The sequence below is a fragment of the Portunus trituberculatus genome, chromosome 13 (assembly GCF_017591435.1).
Source record: "Portunus trituberculatus isolate SZX2019 chromosome 13, ASM1759143v1, whole genome shotgun sequence".
In the NCBI taxonomy this organism is placed as follows: domain Eukaryota; kingdom Metazoa; phylum Arthropoda; class Malacostraca; order Decapoda; family Portunidae; genus Portunus; species Portunus trituberculatus.
This window is the reverse complement of record NC_059267.1, coordinates 1,346,118-1,353,617: the sequence shown is the minus strand read 5'-3', so window position 1 is coordinate 1,353,617 and position 7,500 is coordinate 1,346,118. Positions and strand designations below refer to the sequence as shown.

Sequence of the window (7,500 nt, the reverse complement as noted above, 5' to 3'; positions counted from 1 at the left end):
ATTTGTACCACACACACACACACACACACACACACACACACACACACACACACACACACACACACACACACACACACACACACACACACGCTTGTTTATCCTCGTCACGTTTATGGCCAAAACAAAAACAAAAATAAGTATGTGCATAATTTTGCGTTCTTTAAATTGCTTCCGAAAAATAAAAAAAAGACAAGAAAATGAACTAGGAAATATGGAACGATGTGTGTGTGTGTGTGTATCAGTTATATTTGCAGGAAAAAATAATACGAGACATCAAATATTCGGTCAAGTTTTGGAGCAGTTCATCAAATATTCAACACGTGTTTGTGTACCGCTTAGAAATTGCCATACGAGAATATACCTTATATATTTTTCATGGCAGTTTGTACGTCACGCTTCACTCTTGCCTTAGTCAGTGTCCGCATGAAATATTGAAGCGCAGTGTCAGTTCCCTGGAAGCAATGAATAATAAGAGGGTGTCGTCACTTCTTCATCGCTTCTTTCCTTGCTGCTTCCCTTTCATTTTTATTAAGTTAGGTCAAGAGAGGTCAAGTTATGCTTCTCCATTTTCTTTCTGGTTAGGTTAAGTCGAGTTAGTTTAAGTTTAATTATTTCCCAGGTTATTTTTTGGGGTGTTCATGAAGTTGTTATTGTCTAAATTTATCTTTGAATATCCCTTCAGTACCATGACACGTTTTCATATTTATTCTGGTTAGTATTTGGTGATTTTATACAGCTTCAGAAACTTATGTGTGGAATTAAAATAGTGAAGACTGTGGCCATTAATCTTCTGACCTCTATAGACCCTTCTTAATGTAAATAAAATCGTCTAATCATACCCAAAAATCAAGGTAAAAATGCGTCTCAGTATCGAAAAGGTTAAACTTAGATGAATAATATATGAGTATTAACATTTATTTCAAAGAGACATTAATATTTGCGATTTGTTCATTGATATATTGTTTTGTTCCTACTGGCATCTTCATTTTCTTTATTTTCTTCTTTATCTCCTTCATAACTCGTTCATATCTTAATCTGTTAGTCATTTTAGTTTGCCTTCCTTTCGTAAGTGATCATTGCACACTTATTTATTCTCTAATCCAGCTTTTGATTGACATCGTTCTTAAATTTACCTTTTACTACGATTCTTAAGGCGTTTATATCTTAGTGTTATTGTTTTTAGCTTGCCCTTCTTTCGTAAATTATTTCTACTCAGTTTTTTTTTATTCTTTATTCCATTTTCCTATTCAAATCGTTCCTGTATTTACCCTCATAAGCCATTCAATTCCTGGTGACTCATATTACAAGGTGTTCATATTTTGTGCCGCTCACCTTTACCTGTTGATTAACTCACGTATAAAGCTTTTCTTCCATCACATTCTATTTTTCTATTTCAACTTATTCATCATGTAATTCCTGTCACTCCATTTCTTAAACCCAATTGAATGAGTTTTTTTCCCTAATTTCTTACTCATTCATAAAGTCTGACCCTTGTTTTCATCCATATAACCCTTTCTCTTTCTCTCTCCCTCTCCATATCTCCTCCGTTTCCATCTCTCTCTCTCTCTCTTTCTCTCTCTTTACCTCCATACCTCCCTCTTTGTCACCCGAATCCCCCCTCACCATTTATTCACAAAGCTCAGAACGATATAGAAAAAAAAGGAGGGCTGGGAGAATGAATAAAACAAGAAACAGTATAGCGCAATGGAAATGTGTTTAGTATATTCCACGGCCCAGGGAATACAGTCACGGGCAGCCAGTTTCCTGTTTTCTGTTTATGAAAATAGAAAATGAAGAGGGAGAACTGCAGCTGAATTATTGCCACAAGGGTCCTTCTGCTGTATTGGCCTTTCTGAAGGCGGCTCCACTCCGCCAGCGTCCCTCGTGACTCAGATATTAAGGGCCTCAATATTACTACTGCAGGAGGCGTGGCGAGGCGTGACGGGGTAGTGCGATTGAGAGAAGGAGATTTTTGAATGGGTCATATACAAGAGATTTGGAATAGCTGAGGTTTTTCTTTATTTTGGGAAGGTGTGTTGTAGAAAATTAAATAGAATGAACGGAGGGAACAGTTGTGATAAAGTAGAGTTTAGAGAAAGATTTTTGAGAGGATAACGTACAAGTAGAAGATATTTTGAATAGGTAATGATTTTTTTAGGGGTAAACAATCATTATCATCATCAGCACCACCATCACCACTGCCACCACCAGCATCACCAGGAAAAGGGGACAACATCACTATATTGACAATAATGGGTGTTCTGTTTACTTCTAAGGGGCACCAAGTCAACACTTTTAGGAGTATGTATAATAGGTATGAAGAGAAGAGAAAGTTTTGAATGGTACAAAGGTGGAAGAGGTGAAATAATTATAGTTGTGTTGATGGTAGAATTGACAGGAGAGGTTTCAAAATGGATGAAATATACAGATATCGAAAAAAATGATATGATTAATCCTTTCCGTCCGTTATGCAACACTTCACAGCAAAAATAGAAGAAAAAAAAAACACAATGTAGAATTTTGAAAGACCAGAATTGTTGCGCTGCCATAAATTGCGATTTGTAGACGAAAAAAAAAGGAAGGAAAATAAAAGAAGACAAACATTTTAAAGCTGTAATTTGACATGTGAATAAGAGAGAGAGAGAAAAAAGAAATAAATTAATAACAAGAGAGATTCATTAGAGAAGAAAGAAAAGGGAAAAAAGCCCTCTACAGTTTAAAGTGGTGAAGAGGGTGTCGAGGGAGAGAAAGGGTTAAGATGAAAGAACTCCATAAATTTACCATATGAATAAAACAAAAAGAAAAAAAAAATGAGACAACATTTAATTACTAATACGATTTGATGAGAGAAAATGAAGCATGGAACACACAACTGGGAGAGAGAGAGAGAGAGAGAGAGAGAGAGAGAGAGAGAGAGAGAGAGAGAGAGAGAGAGAGAGAGAGAGGGAGGATGCACTGGCTGTGAGAGGGAGCTTCAGTCTAATCCTGCCACTGATCTCTCTCTCTCTCTCTCTCTCTCTCTCTCTCTCTCTCTCTCTCTCTCTCTCTCTCTCTCTCTCTCTCTCTCTCTCTGCAATAGGGGAATTCAGGAGACTTTTGTTGTTTCCTGTGTCGCTACCATGAACCTTTTAGTGAGAGAGAGAGAGAGAGAGAGAGAGAGAGAGAGAGAGAGAGAGAGAGAGAGAGAGAGAGAGAGAGAGAGAGAGAGAGAGAGAGAGAGAGAATCAAATTATTCTTAAAGCCAAAACAATATAATACTTTTGTTTATTATCTTTATTCCTTTTATTTTTATTTTCTCTATTTCTTTTCATTCATTTTCGTCTTTCCTTCAAGTTTGCTGACTGAAATATTTCCCAGACTCTCTTTTGTTCCTTCCTTCATCATTCCTTCCTTCCTTCCTTCTTTCCTCCTTTCCTTCCTCCCTCCTTTCCTTCCTTCCTTCCTTCCTTCCTTCCTTCCTTTTTTCCTTCTTTCCTTTCTCCCTTCTTTCCTTCCTTTCTTTCTTCCTTCCTTCATTTTTCCTTCCTTATTTCCTTCCTTCATTTCTTCATTCACTCATTATTCCTTCCCTCCTTCCTCCTTTCCTTCCTTCCTTCCTTCCTTCCTTCCTTCTTTCCTCCTTCATTATTCCTTCCTTCCTTTCTCTTCTTCCTTATTATTCCTTCACAATTATAATGCTTTAAGTAGCAGTGGCGGTTCTGTGGTTCTCTTCTCATGACCCAGTGTTCAAATTTCTCTTTGATATGCTTCTACACTCTCAATTCATACCTTTTGCCTACAGATGGATGGATAAATAAATGGATGGATGGATGGGTGGGTGGGTGGATACATAGATGGATAGATAGATAACAGTAGACGTGTGTGTGTGTGTGTGTGTGTGTGTAGGATGTGAGGCTTAGAACGAATGTTAATAATTTTGATATTTTTACTTTCTACATTTTGACCTAGCTGAGTCACGCTGGATGTGTTAGTGAAAGTACGTGTGTGTGTGTGTGTGTGTGTGTGTGTGTGTGTGTGTGTGTGTGTGTGTGTGTGTATGAGTGTGTGTGCGATGTGAGTGATTTTAACTTCTACACTCCAAATTCATACATTTTGCCTACCTGAGTCTCGCTGGATATATGTGCGGGTGTGTGAAGGAACATGTGTGTGTTTGAGAGTGTGTGTGATGTGAGGGCTTGCACGGATGTTAGTAATCTTAGTAATCTTACCTTTTATCCTCTTAATTGGCACATTTTACATACTTGAGTCTCGCTAGATGTATGTGTAAGTGTGTGAAGGAACATGTGTGTGTGTGTATGAGTGTACGTGGGATGTGGGACTTTGCACGAATCTTTGTAATGGGTGTCTGGCTTCCTTGACGCATTTCTCATTTGTTTTCCTGGTTAAATTCACTCCAGTTTGCCTTTCCCGCAAGTTATTTCTGCTCCAGTGTTCTTGGATTCACTTTCTGTCCTCCTGCGTGGCGTGGCGTGGCGCGGCGTTGTGTAGCGTGACGTGGTGCGGTGTGGTGTGGTGTGGCGTGGTGTGGCGTGGTGCGGTGTGCCAGCTAACAGGAAGAGAGACTTGGAAGGTGAAAGGAAGTAAAGGGAGTGTGGTTACGAAAGGAAGAATGAATACAGGAAGTAAAAGGAAGGTAAGGAAGGAAGGTGAAGAATGTGAGAGAAGTGTGAAGGAAGGAACTGGAGGAAAATGTGAGGAGGTGAGAAGGAGGAAGGGATAAGAGACGGAAGAGAGAGGTGGAGGAGGAAAATGTGAGGTGGAGCGGAAGGAGGGAGGAAAGGGATAAGAGGTGAAGGGGAGAAAGGAGTGAGAGTGGAGGTGGAGGAAGATGAGAGAGAGGAAATGGGTGAGTGGAATGTGAGGAGGAGAGAAAGGGTAGCAGGTAATAGTGTGGAATTCGTAAGAGTTGATATTTTTTCCATTTTAAAAGCAAAATAAATCCAAATGGAGAAAAAAACACGTATGAAAAGAGATGTTACTGATATAAACTTAAAAAAACAAAAGAAAAAATGGTTTGTTTTTAAGATAGGAAAAAGAGATGTTGATGAGTAGACATATTGACTACAGCACATAAAAAAAATTATGGAATAGGAGAGAAAGAGGAAGAGATGAGAAGAATAAGAAAGAGGATAAGAAAAATAGATAGAAGAAATATGGAATAGGAGGGAAAGAGGAAAAGGGGAGTAGAATAAGAAAGAGGACAGGAAAAATAGAAGAAGAAACAGAAGGGGGAACAAGAGAAGAGGAGAAAAAGCAGAAGAAAGAGAAAAGGCAGAGAAACAGAAGAAGCAGTCGAGAAAAAAAAAATAGAAGAAAGAAGAGGCAAAAAGAAATAAAAGATGAATCAGCAGAAAAAAAACAAAAGAAAAAGAAGAAAGGAGAGAAAAAAAAAAGAGAACTTAACATAACAAAGATAAAAGACTAATCAAATAAACACTGAACAGGACTCAACGATGCAGAAAGAGTATAAAGAAGAAGAGGAGGAGAAGGAGGAAGAAGAGGAGGAGGAGGAGGAAGAGGAAGAAGAGGAAGAGGGTGATGAGTGACGCTGGACTTGTGGCGGTAAACTTGTTCTTCTCCTGATACGAAAAATAAGCAAGTTTTCCTCACGCCTTAGACTTGATTATCAAAGTTTACTCTCCAGTGTCGGGAAGAAGCTTGCGAGACTAATGATGGAAATTTGTGCCCAACCCGAGAAGGAGACGCGAGGGTGTGAAGGAGGAGGGAGAGAAGATAGGGGGAAGAGACTGTGGAGAGAACGCAAGGGGTGGGGGAGCTGGTGGTGGAGCTGGGTGACGTTGTTAACCTCTTCAATACCATGTCGCATTTCTATAGTCATTCTACATACTATTTGGCGATTTTATACAGCTTCAGAAACTTATGAAGGATTAGAATAGTGAAGACTCTGGCCATTAATCTCCTGACCTCCATAGACCTTTCCTAATGTCAATGAAATCATCTAATCACACCAAAAGCTAGATTTGACCTAGGCAATCTAATATAAAACCAACCCAATCTAACATAACATGGCTTAATAATCAAACTAACAGTATTTAAGCCTTTCAGTACTGGATCACATTTTTACTTTGAGATTAGCGCAGGATTAGACCGTTTTATTGACATTAGGAAAGGTCTATGAAGATGGGAAACTTAATGGCCACAGTCTTCACTATTTTAACCCCCCACATGAGTATCTGAAGCTGTAAAAAAAACACTAAAAAGTAAAAAGAATGAATATGGAAACGCGACATGGTACTGAAGGGGTTAAACATTTATATAACTTCACCACTTTCTTGCTTCTTACTGCTGCCCATTTAAATTACATCCCGACGCTACACCACCACTCTAGTGAGCTTGGTGGGATACCGCGGCAGTCAGAGGCAGACATGCAACACAAAGCAACACAAAGCAACACAGAACAACGCAACACACTACACTACACGCCGACTGCAATGTTGTACCAAACGCTGGAACACTAACCAACTACACTGCACCAGAGAGAGAGAGAGAGAGAGAGAGAGAGAGAGAGAGAGAGAGAGAGAGAGAGAGTGTTAAATTGTGAAAAAAAAGATAGAAAAATATATAAATGAGAAAAAATGGTCCAGAGAGAGAGAGAGAGAGAGAGAGAGAGAGAGAGAACAACCCTGACTTATAACCAGCACACTGACCCCACCACAACACAACACAACAAAACAGTAAAACCACCACCACCACCACCACCACCACACAACAACAACAACAACAACAACAACAAGAGCGAGCATCGTGCCAAGGGGTCATTCAGGCAGAGTCGGAGCTTCGGTGTGATTCGAACTGTCTCATTTGGATCCAAGTGACTCTCTTTTTTTTGTAGCCAGTGAACCCAAACCGCTGGGGCGAGGGAGGACAAGGAAGAGGACAGAGAGGGAAGGCAGGGAGAGGCAGGGTGAGGCAGAGGGAGAATAGGACACGGAGTAGCGATAAATGTGGACAATAAATAGGACAGTGGAAGGCCTCAGCGTTTGCCTAAAATGAGGATAAAGTGAATTGATGAATAATAAGTAAGGAGAATGAATAAATGGTCTGGTTTGCTGGTGGGTTCGCTCTCCTTTCATCGTTACGTATACAGCAAAATGTTTTCACGTAACCCGACGCGTGTTTTGCGCCGCCAAGGGAAAAATGTTTAAAGTTGTTTTTGGTGTTTTATTATACGTCCTCCTCCTCCTCCTCCTCCTCCTCCTCCTCCTCCTCCTCCTCCTCCTCCTCCTCCTCCTCCTCTTCTTTTTTAAGTGTTTTGGAAATAGTAAGTAATCTTGGACGCGGCAGGGATTCGCTTTCCAAACTTTACGGTGCTGTTAATCAGGATTCATGGATAATTAACTGATACCTCACCAAGCCGCTGCCGCCGCCACCGCCTCCTCCCCCTCCTCCTTCTCATTCTCGTCTCCCTGTTCCCCTTCTGGCGAGCGAGCGTCTCCCAGGGCGGCGGGGCCCTTAATGGCCTCTGCGGGCCCCTCACTT

At 40.3% G+C, this 7,500-nt stretch overlaps 1 protein-coding gene across 1 annotated transcript in view; it reads right to left on the bottom strand.

Moving 5' to 3' along the window:
- LOC123503186 (neuroligin-2-like) overlaps positions 1-7,500 on the bottom strand; it is a 156,561-nt gene that overhangs the window by 56,037 nt on the left and 93,024 nt on the right. The gene's annotated exons all lie outside the window — the stretch shown is intronic.